The sequence below is a fragment of the Ranitomeya variabilis genome, chromosome 5 (assembly GCF_051348905.1).
Source record: "Ranitomeya variabilis isolate aRanVar5 chromosome 5, aRanVar5.hap1, whole genome shotgun sequence".
NCBI lineage: Eukaryota > Metazoa > Chordata > Amphibia > Anura > Dendrobatidae > Ranitomeya > Ranitomeya variabilis.
In genome coordinates, this window is record NC_135236.1 from 667089753 (window position 1) to 667103805 (window position 14053).

Genomic DNA, 14053 nt, shown 5'->3' on the forward strand with positions numbered 1-14053 from the left:
ATAACTGTAACCCCAACACACCCCTAACCCTATCCGTAACCCTAACCACAAGCCTAATCTTAACCCTATTTCAAACCCTAGCCCTAATTCCAACCCTAACTCTAATTCCAACCCTAACCCTAAGGCTATGTGCCCACGTTGCGGATTCGTGTGAGATTTTTCCGCACGATTTTTGAAAAATCTGCAGGTAAAAGGCACTGCGTTTTGCCTGCGGATTTACAGCAGATTTCCAGTGTTTTTTTGTGCGGATTTCACCTGCGGATTCCTATTGAGGAACAGGTGTAAAACGCTGCGGAATCCGCACAAAGAATTGACATGCTGCGGAAAATACAATGCAGCGTTTCTGCACGGAATTTTCCGCACCATGGGCACAGCGGATTTGGTTTTCCTTAGGTGTACATGGTACTGTAAACCTGATGGAAAACTGCTTCGAATTCGCAGTGGCCAATCCGCTGCGGATCCGCGGCCAATCCGCTGCGGATCCGCGGCCAATCCGCTGCCGATCCGCTGCAGATCCGCGGCCGATCAGCTGCGGATCCGCTGCGGATCCGCTGCGGATCCGCGGCCGATCCGCTGCCAATCCGCTGCAGATCCGCGGCCAATCCGCTGCGGATCCGCTGCCGATCCGCTGCGGATCCGCGGCCGATCCGCTGCGGATCCGCTGCCGATCCGCTGCGGAACCGCGGCCGTTCCGCGGCCGATCCGCTGCCGATCCGCTGCGGATCCGCGGCCGATCCGCTGCGGATCCGCGGCCGATCCGCTGCGGATCCGCGGCTGATCCGCTCTGTGTGCACATGCCATAACCCTACCCCTAACCCTACTCGTAACCCTAACCCTACCCCTAACCCTACCCCTACTTCTAACCCTAGTTCTAACCCTAACCCTAGTGGAAAAAGAAAAAAAAATATTTTCTTTATTTTATTATTGTCCCTACCTATGGGGGTGATAAAGGGGGGGGTTTATTTATTATTTTTTTATTTTGATCGCTGTGGTAGAACCTACCACAGCGATCAAAATGTACTTGTAACGAATCTGCCAGCCTGCAGATTCGGCGGGCGTACTGAGCATGCGCCCGCCATCTTGGAAGATGGCGGCGCCCAGGGAGAAGACGGACCGACTTCGGGAGGATCGGTAAGTATGAGGGGGTGGTGGGGGGGTGGATCGGAGCACAGGGGGGGGGATCGGAGGACGGGGGGAGCGGACAGGAGCACGGGGGAGCGGACAGGAGCACGGGGGAGCGAACAGGGGGACGGAAGGGGGTACCGGACAGAGCGGAGGACTGGGGAGGAGATCGGGGGCGGTGGGGGGGGCCAGAACATGATTTCCAGCCATGGCAGATGCTATTGCAGCATCGGCCATGGCTGGATTGCAATATTTCACCATTTTCATAGGTGAAATATTGCAAATTGCTCTGATTGGCTGTTGCACTTTCAACAGCCAATCAGAGCGATCGTAGCCACGTGGGGGCAAAGCCACCCCCCCCCCCCCCTAGGCTGAAGTACAACTCCCCCTCTCCCTGCAGATCGGGTAAAATAGGAATTAACCCTTTCACCCGATCTGCAGGGATGCGATCATTCCATGACGCCGCATAGGCGTCATGGGTCGGGAAGGGGTTAAGGAAACAAGTACGTAGGCCTACGCTGTGCACACAAACGCTAATGTGAAACCAGTTACTCCTTTTTAGGCACCATGAGGGTCAGATCTGGCTGAGTATTCACTTACCCCCTGATCCCCTGTAGCCCCTTACTAACCCTCCTAGCTTTAAATATATAGGGAACGTCAATTAAATTGGGATGGTTGATATTCAATATGTGTGTTTGGGTAACCTGGGTGGTATATTATTAGGTAATTGTGGGTTTGAATGTGTGATGTTGTTTTGATATTACTGTTGTAGTTCCAATATATGTGTATATACATTTATAGTCACCAGCTTAGGTATAAATATATTTTTATGTAATAGACTGTAGACTTATGTGTGTGTAATAAATATAATTTATTGATACAGGTGAGGATGTAAATTAGGATTGGGTGCATTATATGACCAGGCGACAAAACTTTTTTCTTGCCAAAATCTGACCATTCTGTGTCCATTGACTGATCAATATTTCTGCATTGATGCCAATTTATTTTCTTAACCTAAACCACATTTCAGGGGGTTTAAGCTTTCAAAAGAATAATTTATACAACCAATGGATGAATTTAGCGTCAGGTTATAAGCTGTTATTTACATAACATATATAAGCGACATAACTTCTGTCAGGGAGTGTAGACTGTTAAAGTACAATGCAGAGTGTCAATCATGTAAGAGGGCTAAGATAGAGCCGATAATCACAAAGCATATATATGCTATTCATTGCTAAAGTGCACTTAGGTAAGTACACTCAAAAGCCACCCAATTTATTACCTTATGCCTGTATAAATGAGGTCCCCAGTATGCGCCCTGCCCCGACGCGCGTTTCGGCATCTGCCTTCATCAGGGGCAGACGCCGAAATGCGCATCGGGGCAGGGCGCATCCTGGGGACCTCATTTATACAAGCATAAGGTAATAAATTGGGTGACTTTTGAGCGTACTTACCAAAGTGCACTTTAGCAATGAATAGCATATATATGCTTTGTGATTATCGGCTCTATCTTAGCCCCCTTACATGATTGACACTCTGCTTTGCACTTTAACTGTCTATATGCCTGCATATATTTTGCATATCAACACCTTGGTTTGACTAGACATTTCTGAATTTTTATTTCTGTGGCATAATCATTACTGGATTACTTGATCTGATTCTTGTCATACATTTTGCCACATTATATTGATTAACAATCATTGTCCCCTGTGTTGCCCTCTTTTTCTTTGGTATTTTCTCACCCTTCCTTATGGTTTTTGCATCCCTGAATAAACATTATTATTTTTTTGTTTGAATATTGGACATTTGTTCTGGCTCTTTTTTTTTATGGCAGAGTGGCCCGACGGAAGCCTCTCCTCATTGCAAGACATATGAAAGCCCGCATAGTTTTCTAAAAAACACATGAAGGACTTACAGACTATGAGAAATAAGATTCTCTGGTCTGATGAGATGAAGACAGACCTTTTTGGTGATAATTCTAAGCGGTATGTGTCGAAAAAAACAGCTACTGCTCATCACCTGCCCAATACAATGCCAACAGTGAAACATGGTGGTGGCAGCATCATGCTATGGGAGTGTTTTTCAGCTGCAGTGATAGGACATCTGGTTGAAATTGAAGGAAACATGAATGCGGCCAAGTATAGAGATATTCTGGATTAAAACCTCTTTCAGAGTGCTCTGGATCTCAGATTTGGCTGGACGTTCACCTTCCAACAAGACAATGACCCTAAGCACACAGCTAAAATATCAAAGGAGTGGCTTCAGAACAACTCTGTGACCATTCTTGACTGGCCCAGCCAGAGCCCTGACATAAACCCAATTGAGTATCTCAGGAGAGACCTGAAAATGTCTGTCCACCAACATTCACCATCCAACCTGACGGAATTGGAGAGGATCTTTAAGGAAGAATGGCAGAGGATCCCCAAATCCAGGTGTCGAAAACTTGTTGCATCATTCCCAAGAAGACTCATGACTGTACTAGCTCAAAAGAGGCTTCTACTCAATACTGAGCAAAGGGTCTGAATACTTATGACCATGTGGTATTCTTTTTTCTTAATAAAATTTTTTGAATTTACCAAATGGCTGCAATGAAACAGAGAGTGAAAAAGTTAAAGGAGTCTGAATACTTTCCGTACCCACTGTATGTTTATATTTCAGGAGCCTGTCTGACATTACCCTTACCCTCTTACCCATACATCCCTTCCTCCACTTCCCTTTTTCTTTGTGTGTATTTGTGTTTTTGGTTTTAACTTCTCATTTTTTTCTTTTATTATCCCAATTTGTTAATTCACATGAATATGTAGTGATGTAATGTTTAAGTCTAGTCTTCACGCCGGCATATCCTAAAACACGGTGAACCAATGTACTACCAGCGACTCTTCCTTGGATTACGTTTACTTCTTTCATTTCTTTTTCAAATGTTTTGCAAATACTGTTTATTGTTATGATTATGTGGTCACGTTTGACCTACTACTTGTGGCACAACTAGTATCCGATGTACACATTTGTATTCCCTTTTCAAAACTTAATAAAGATAAATTTATTAAGAAAAGTCTCCATGGTTGTAACTGTAGGCGCGCTCTCTTTTTTTAGTGGAATATTACAGACTAGAGATGATCAGGCAAAATTAGAATTCACCTGTTCTCAGTCATTTTCACAGGAAATTCAATCTGCAGAGAAGTTATTTTCCATCAATTGAATGTCCTTTATTATGTTCTGGGGTCTCTAAAATTATATTTGTTATAAATGTAATACAAGGAAAATATACTGATCCTCACCTCACCGCTCCCCTCTCCAGCCCCTACGATTCTCACCGTAACCTGTCCAGTCCTTGTCACATCTCCTTATCTTCCCTGCTGATGGCTGATTTCCTGAGCCTCTTCATGGTAGGCCAGGACTTCTGTCTCTGAAGAGGTCCATAGATGAGGCCCAGCATTTTTTTCACACCTGTCTAAAACTTTTGCACATTACTGTACTGAATCATCAGCCCTGAAAAGTGCAAGTGAGTTGGATCAACATCATTCTCAAGAATGGGGACAGTGCCCATCCTGCCTGGTACTCCACCTGCTGTCAGTGGAGAGATGTGTTGTGGATTCTGTTTGTGGGCTCCCTCTGGTGGTTACTGCTGGTACTGGGTGACTTTGGTGGGTTGCGGCCTTTGGTTTCCACCTGTCCATCAGAGGCTGGGTGTTTCCTATTTTACCTGGCCTTTCTGTCATTCCCTTGCCAGCTATCAATGTATTCAGATGTGCTCTGTTTGGTTCCTGCCTACCTGCTCCCAGATCTTTCAGGATAAGCTAAGTGCTGATTTTCAGTTGTTTGGTTTTTTTGTCCAGCTTGCTTATTATGTCTCTATGCTAGCTGGTAGCTCTAGTGGACTGAGGTTCTCCCCATGTGCCATGAGTTGGCACATGGGTTCTTGTAATCTCAGGATGGTTTTTTTGATTAGGGTTTTTTGCTGACCGCTCAGTCCCCTTTTGTATCGTTCTGCTTTCTAGTTTACAGCGGGCCTCAATTTGCTAAAACTATATATATCATCTCTATGTGTGTGCCTTCCTCTCATTTCACCGTCAATACATGTGAGGGGGCAACTATATCTTTTGGGGTTCATTCCTCTGGAGGCAAGTGAGGTCTTTATTTTCTCTGCAGTACTAGTTAGCTCTTAGGCTGGTGCGTGGCGTCTAGAACCAACGTAGGTACGCTCCCTGGCTATCTCTAGTTGCGTTTGTCAGGCGTAGGGCAGCGGTCAGCCCAGGTTCCATCACCCTAGAGCTCGTCCGTTATCTATTTGTACTTTGCTTGTCCTGTGCTATCCCTAGCCATTGGGGATTCATGACAGTATAGCCGGCCTACAAAGTGTTAATTGTTTGGGCTGAAGCAGGAGTAAAAGAAGTGTTTAAGGGATTTTTTTTTTTTTTTTTTTCCCTTCAGAGTTTTGCTGCCTAGCCCTTAATTGCTGTCTAGCTGCTTCCTACCTCCTCTTAACCCTTGAATGGCTCTGATCTTAGCTGTTTAACATGGATGTCCAGAGTTTGGCTTCCAGCCTGAGTAATCTCGCGGCAAAAGTTCAAAACATACAGGATTTTGTTGTTCACACTCCCATGTCTGAACCTAGAATTCCTATTCCAGAGTTCTTTTCTGGAGATAGATCTACCTTCCTGAATTTCAGGAACAATTGTAAATTGTTTCTTTCTTTAAAATCTCGCTCCTCTGGAGACCCTGCTCAACAGGTCAAGATTGTAATATCTTTCCTGCGGGGCGACCCTCAGAATTGGGCATTTGCATTGGCACCAGGGGATCCTGCATTGCTCAGTGTGGATGCGTTTTTTCTGGCATTGGGATTGCTCTATGAGGAACCTAACCTAGAGATTCAGGCTGAAAAGGCTTTATTAGCCCTCTCTCAGGGGCATGATGAAGCGGAAATATATTGTCAAAAATTTCGGAAATGGTCGGTGCTTACTCAGTGGAATGAGTGCGCCCTGGCTGCAAACTTCAGAAATGGTCTTTCTGAGGCCATTAAGGATATTATGGTGGGGTTCCCTACGCCTACAGGTCTGAATGAGTCTATGGCTATGGCCATTCAGATTGATCGGCGTTTACGGGAGCGCAAACCCGTGCACCAGTTGGCGGTGTCTTCTGAACAGGCACCTGAGACTATGCAATGTGATAGAATTCAGTCCAGAAGTGAACGGCAAAATTATAGGCGGAAAAATGGATTGTTTTTATTGTGGTGATTCAGCTCATGTTATATCAGCATGCTCTAAACGCACAAAAAGGGTTGATAAATCTTTTGCCATTGGTACTCTGCAGCCTAAGTTCATTTTGTCTGTGACTCTGATTTTTTCACTGTCTTCCATTTCCATCGATGCCTATGTGGATTCGGGCGCTGCCCTGAGTCTTATGGATTGGTCATTTGCTAAACGCTGCGGTTTTAGTCTGGAGCCTCTGGAAGTTCCTATTCCTCTGAAGGGAATTGACTCTACACCATTGGCTATGAATAAACCGCAGTATTGGACACAAGTGACCATGCGCATGACTCCCGTTCATCAGGAGGTGATTCGCTTCCTTGTACTGTATAATTTACATGATGTACTAGTGCTTGGTCTGCCATGGTTACAAACTCATAATCCTGTCCTGGACTGGAAAACTATGTCTGTGTTAAGCTGGGGATGTCAGGGGGTTCATGATGATGCACCTCCGATTTCAATCGCTTCATCTACTCCTTCTGAGATCCCTGCGTTTTTGTCTGACTATAGGGATGTTTTTGAGGAGCCTAAGCTCAATTCGCTCCCTCCTCATAGAGAGTGTGACTGTGCTATAGAATTGATTCCTGGCAGTAAGTTCCCTAAGGGTCGTTTATTTAATCTGTCACTGCCAGAGCATACTGCTATGCGGAATTATATTAAGGAGTCCTTGGAAAAGGGACATATTCGTCCATCTTCGTCCCCTCTGGGAGCAGGTTTCTTTTTCGTGGCAAAAAAAGATGGTTCCCTGAGGCCTTGTATAGATTATCGCCTTCTGAATAAGATTACTGTCAAATACCAGTATCCATTGCCATTATTAACTGATTTGTTTGCTCGCATTAAGGGGGCTAGGTGGTTCACTAAGATAGATCTTCGCGGTGCGTATAATCTGGTGCGGATAAAACAGGGTGATGAGTGGAAAACCGCATTTAATACGCCTGAGGGCCATTTTGAGTATTTGGTAATGCCTTTTGGACTCTCCAATGCTCCGTCAGTCTTTCAGTCCTTTATGCACAATATTTTCCGTGAATATCTGGATAAGTTTATGATTGTGTATTTGGATGATATTTTGGTGTTTTCTGATGACTGGGAGTCTCATGTTCTACAGGTCAGGAAGGTGTTTCAGGTTCTGCGGGCCAATTCTCTGTTTGTGAAGGGTTCAAAGTGTCTCTTCGGAGTCCAGAAGATTTCTTTTTTGGGGTACATTTTTTCTCCTTCTACTATTGAGATGGATCCCGTCAAGGTTCAGGCTATTTGTGACTGGACACAACCTACATCTGTTAAGAGCCTTCAGAAGTTCTTGGGGTTTGCTAATTTTTATCGTCGGTTCATTGCTAATTTTTCCAGTATTGTCAAACCTTTGACTGATTTGACTAAAAAGGGTGCTGATGTTGCTGATTGGTCTCCTGCGGCCGTGGAGGCCTTTCGGGAACTTAAACGCCGGTTTTCTTCTGCTCCTGTGTTGTGTCAGCCAGATGTTTCACTTCCTTTTCAGGTTGAGGTTGATGCTTCCGAGATTGGAGCGGGGGCGGTTTTGTCACAGAGAAGTTCTAATGGCTCGGTGATGAAGCCATGTGCATTCTTCTCTAGAAAATTCTCGCCCGCCGAGCGCAATTATGATGTGGGTAATCGGGAGCTTTTGGCCATGAAGTGGGCATTTGAGGAGTGGCGTCATTGGCTTGAGGGTGCTAAACATCGTGTGGTGGTCTTGACTGATCACAAGAATCTCATTTACCTTGAGTCTGCCAGGCGTTTGAATCCTAGACAGGCTCGTTGGTCGTTGTTTTTTTTCTCGTTTCAATTTCGTGGTTTCATACCTGCCAGGTTCAAAGAATGTGAAGGCAGATGTTCTTTCCAGGAGTTTTGTGCCTGACTCTCCTGGAGACTCTGGGCCTACTGGTATCCTTAGGGATGGGGTAATATTGTCCGCCGTATCCCCAGACTTGCGACGTGCTTTGCAGGAGTTTCAGGTGGATAAACCGGATCGTTGTCCACCAGAAAGACTGTTTGTTCCGGATGATTGGACCAGTAGAGTCATCTCCGAGGTCCATTCTTCTGTGTTGGCTGGTCATCCTGGAATATTTGGTACTAGAGACTTGGTGGCCAGGTCTTTTTGGTGGCCTTCCTTGTCTAGGGATGTGCGTACCTTTGTGCAGTCTTGTGAAGTGTGTGCTCGAGCTAAGCCTTGCTGTTCTCGGGCCAGTGGGTTGTTGTTATCCTTGCCCATCCCGAAGAGGCCTTGGACGCACATTTCCATGGATTTTATTTCTGATCTTCCGGTTTCACAGAAAATGTCCGTTATCTGGGTTGTGTGTGACCGCTTTTCTAAGATGGTTCATTTGGTGCCCTTGCCTAAGTTGCCCTCCTCCTCTGAGTTGGTCCCTTTATTTTTTCAGAACGTGGTCCGTTTGCATGGGATTCCGGAGAATATCGTTTCTGACAGGGGATCCCAGTTTGTGTCTAGATTTTGGCGGACGTTTTGTGCCAAGATGGGCATTGATTTGTCTTTCTCGTCTGCATTCCATCCTCAGACGAATGGCCAGACGGAGCGAACTAATCAGACCTTGGAAACTTATTTGAGGTGTTTTGTTTCTGCTGATCAAGATGACTGGGTTGCTTTTTTGCCACTGGCCGAATTTGCTCTTAATAATCGGGCTAGTTCTGCCACGTTGGTCTCTCCTTTTTTTTGTAATTCGGGGTTTCATCCTCGTTTTTCCTCTGGTCAGGTGGAGTCTTCGGATTGTCCTGGAGTGGACATGGTGGTGGACAGGCTACATCAGATTTGGAATCAGGTGGTGGACAATTTGAAGTTATCTCAGGAGAAGACTCAGCAGTTTGCTAATCGCCGTCGCCGCGTGGGTCCCCGACTTCTTGTTGGGGATTTGGTGTGGTTGTCTTCTCGTTTTGTCCCTATGAAGGTCTCTTCTCCTAAGTTCAAGCCTCGGTTCATCGGTCCTTATAGGATCTCGGAGATTCTTAACCCTGTATCTTTTCGTTTGGATCTCCCAGCATCGTTTGCTATTCATAATGTGTTCCATCGGTCATTGTTGCGGAGGTATGAGGTGCCCGTTGTTCCTTCGGTTGAGCCTCCTGCTCCGGTGCTGGTGGAGGGAGAATTGGAGTATGTTGTTGAGAAGATCTTGGATTCTCGTGTTTCCAGACGCAAACTCCAGTATTTGGTTAAGTGGAAGGGTTATGGTCAGGAGGATAATTCCTGGGTGGTCGCCTCCGATGTTCATGCGACTGATTTGGTCCGCGCCTTCCATAGAGCTCACCCTGATCGCCCTGGGGGTTCTCGTGAGGGTTCGGTGACCCCTCCTCAAGGGGGGGGTACTGTTGTGGATTCTGTTTGTGGGCTCCCTCTGGTGGTTACTGCTGGTACTGGGTGACTTTGGTGGGTTGCGGCCTTTGGTTTCCACCTGTCCATCAGAGGCTGGGTGTTTCCTATTTTACCTGGCCTTTCTGTCATTCTCTTGCCGGCTATCAATGTATTCAGATGTGCTCTGTTTGGTTCCTGCCTACCTGCTCCCAGATCTTTCAGGATAAGCTAAGTGCTGATTTTCAGTTGTTTGGTTTTTTTGTCCAGCTTGCTTATTATGTCTCTATGCTAGCTGGTAGCTCTAGTGGACTGAGGTTCTCCCCATGTGCCATGAGTTGGCACATGGGTTCTTGTAATCTCAGGATGGTTTTTTTGATTAGGGTTTTTTGCTGACCGCTCAGTCCCCTTTTGTATCGTTCTGCTTTCTAGTTTACAGCGGGCCTCAATTTGCTAAAACTATATATATCATCTCTATGTGTGTGCCTTCCTCTCATTTCACCGTCAATACATGTGAGGGGGCAACTATATCTTTTGGGGTTCATTCCTCTGGAGGCAAGTGAGGTCTTTATTTTCTCTGCAGTACTAGTTAGCTCTTAGGCTGGTGCGTGGCGTCTAGAACCAACGTAGGCACGCTCCCTGGCTATCTCTAGTTGCGTTTGTCAGGCGTAGGGCAGCGGTCAGCCCAGGTTCCATCACCCTAGAGCTCGTCCGTTATCTATTTGTACTTTGCTTGTCCTGTGCTATCCCTAGCCATTGGGGATTCATGACAGAGATGAGCGTGAATTTACCTCTTTGGTGACTTCTATGGGAGCACGGCAAGTGTAATCTTCTGTATCCAGAGGTCCCATAGAAGTCACCAGAGAAATTACACATGTGACCACATCAGCCCTGACGGTGACAACGCCATCATGTGTAAGATGAGAATACCTCTTGTAGCATGGCTAAAGGGTGTGTAGTCGACGGGAGGTATGTGGCACATAGGTGGCTTGTTGCTGTAATGTAGCCCGGAGTATTTCTTTGTTGCACATAACCATGTATATATATGTGTTTCAGGACCTGTGGTGATGTCAGACCACATGGCTAATCATGTGATGGGTTACTGGGTGTGGTTAGCTCTATATAAGACAGGCTAATGTTTAAAACAGAAGATATGTGTGGAGGTGAAACCCTCCTGAGTGTGTTAAGGCTCCAGGATTGAGCCTGATGGACTGGACACTTGTTTTTCTTTTCCTGAGCTAAAGGCTATTTGTTTTCTGTTATTTTGCCATGTGGTTTATGAAGTAATAAACCCAGTTGAACTTTTAAAGGAACGTGCCTCCTGAGTGTCAGCCGTCGCACCTGAGTGAGTGAAATCCCTACAATTGGTGGTAGACGTGCGGGCAGCGTTCCCAGCAGAGACGTAAGTCTATGGTTTAATGTCCTGTGTCAAGTCTGTTGCAAGCCAGCAAGCGTCGCCGGGGAAATGGAGGACCTGCTGAAACACTTGGTCCAGTTGCAGAGCCAGCAGGAGCAAAGGCAGCAAGAGACCAAAAGGCTGTTGATGCAGCAGATACAACAGAGCCAGCAGGAGCAACGGCAGCAGATGCAGCTTCTGGCAACCGCAATCCAGGGCAAGACGAGCGCCCCAACCCCAGGTCTGGCTGATGACACCCACGTCCGGAAGACGGTAAGACGCGCATTGCAGAAAATGACCCCCGGGGATGATGTTGAGGCCTTCCTGACGGTGTTTGAGAGGGTCGCTGAGAGGGAAAAACTTCCGCCAGAGCAGTGGGCAGAGGTACTGGCGCCATACCTGACAGGAGAACCCCAGAAGGCATACTATGATTTGACCTTGCAGGATGCCAAAGAGTATCACGAATTGAAAGTCGAGATTCTCACACGTTTGGGGGTGACACTGACTGTCAGGGCACAGCGAGTTCACTGCTGGGCCTATCACCGGGACAAACCGCCTCGCTCTCAAATGTTTGATCTGTTGCACCTGGTCCAGAAATGGCTGCAGCCAGAGTCATGTACACCTGCACAGATGGTGGAACGAGTGATGATGGATCGGTTTGTGCATTCCCTCCCGAGGTCCATACAGACTTGCGTTGCCCAGGGTGATCCCCAGAATGCCGACGAGCTGATCGGACTGGTTGAGAGATACCCAGGGTTGGAAGGCTCCTCTGGGAGGCAACCCATGCCGTACTGGGGGTCCCAGAAGGGAGCTGAGTCCCAAAAAGGTGGCGCGTCCAAGGTCACAAAGGGCGGGGGAGGTGGTGCCCAAGGTCCCTACGGGTGATATTATTTGTTGGAGGTGCCACGGGCCAGGACATATAGCTGCCCGTTGTTCCCAGACCACTGAGCAGATGGACTGCAGCATGGGACGCCGTTGTTCATACTATGCGTATCCAGTCTGCAGTGTGAACTCTCCGCCCAACGAGGGACCTCAAGCGTGTCCCGTAAAGGTGAACGGTCGAGCAGTAACGGCACTGTTAGACTCGGGGAGCCTAGTGACCCTGGTGAGGGCCACTTTTCCTCTCCACCTGCTTCCGGGAAAGAAGGTCGGAGTGCGGTGCATACATGGTGATGCAAAGGACTACCCTATGGCCAGGGTGGACATTGAAACGACATGTGGCACTGAGTCCCACATAGTCGGCGTCGTTCAAGACTTGTTGCACCCTATAATTATTGCCCGGGATTTCTGTTTGTTTTGGGATTTGTGGGGAAAAGGTTCTGAGCTCCCTAGCAAGAGTAGGGAACCAATGAACCCCGGAAGGGTGTCGCCACACCCAGAGTCAGACAGGTTTCCTTTTTGTGTTCTGGTTGGGGATGAGGAGGAAGTGTCCCCTGCATCTAACATTCTGGAGTTAGAGGTAACCGGTGAAAATTTTGGGACTGCCCAACATAGGGACCCCACTCTGAGGGAAGCCTTTAATAATGTCACAGTTATTGACGGGGTGGTACAGGAGCCAGGGGCAGACACAAGATTTCCCCATTTTCTGATGAGTGGGGAGTTGTTGTACCGGGTCACGAAAATAAGGGAGGAGTTGGTAGAGCAGTTGGTAGTGCCGGGTCCATATAGACGGAAGGTGTTGGACATGGCCCATTCACACATCTTGGGTGGACACCTAGGGGTGGAAAAAACGCAGGAACGGGTTGTGCAGAGGTTCTATTGGCCTGGGTGTCACCGGGAAATAGTGAACTATTGCAGGTCCTGCCCTACATGTCAGCTAACTGCTCCCACTCCTCATTTCCGGAACCCCCTTTTGCCACTACCCATTATTGAGGTGCCGTTCGAGAGAATTGCCATGGACTTGGTCGGTCCCTTAGTTAAATCACCCCGGGGCCATCAGTATATATTAGTCATCCTGGACTATGCCACACGCTATCCTGAGGCAATTCCCTTGAGAAATTCTTCCTTGAAGAGTATAGCCCGCGAGTTGGTCCATGTCTTTTCCCGGACAGGTCTGCCGAAGGAGATCCTGACTGACCAGGGGACACCTTTCATGAGCAAGGTGATGAGGGAGTTATGCAAAGCCCTGAAAATCTCCCAGTTGAGGACCTCGGTATACCATCCCCAGTCAGATGGCCTTGTTGAGAGATTTAACAAGACACTGAAGAGCATGCTGAGAAAAGCTATAGAGAAAGACAGTAGAGACTGGGATTGTCTCTTACCCTATCTGATGTTTTCCTTTCGTGAAGTTCCACAGGCCTCCACAGGGTTCTCACTGTTTGAGCTTCTATATGGCCGACATCCGCGAGGACTCCTGGATATAGCCAAGGAAACCTGGGAAGCCGAAGTCACGCCCCACAGAAGCGTAATTGAGCATGTGGCCCTGATGCAGCAGAGGATTGCAAAGGTGATGCCTATCGTGAAAGAACTCCTCCTCCAGGCACAAGAAGCTCAGGCCAGAGTCTATAACTGGTCTGCAAGAGTGAGGCAGTTCAATCCGGGAGACCGAGTTCTTGTGTTGGTTCCGACGGTGGAAAGCAAGTTCTTGGCCAAATGGCAAGGGCCATATGAGGTTGTCGAGAAACTTGGTGAAGTAAATTATAAAATTCACCAACCAGGAAGACGGAAACCATTCCAAGTATACCATGTCAACCTCATCAAGCCGTGGCAAGATGGAGAGCCAACAGTAACTCCATCGTTGGTAAGCAACCCAGAAGGTGAGGTTGGAGCGGTTACTATAGCGGAGACGCTATCGAAGACCCAGAAACAGCAGTGCCGGGAGTTACTCCAGAAAAACAGGAACCTGTTTTCAGAGTTGCCAGGATACATGAAGGTCATGGAACACGAGGTTCTAACAGAGCCACATGTGCGGGTGAACGTGAAGCCCTATCGTATTCCTGAGGCTTGTCGAGAAGTAATCTCCAAGGAGGTGGAGCG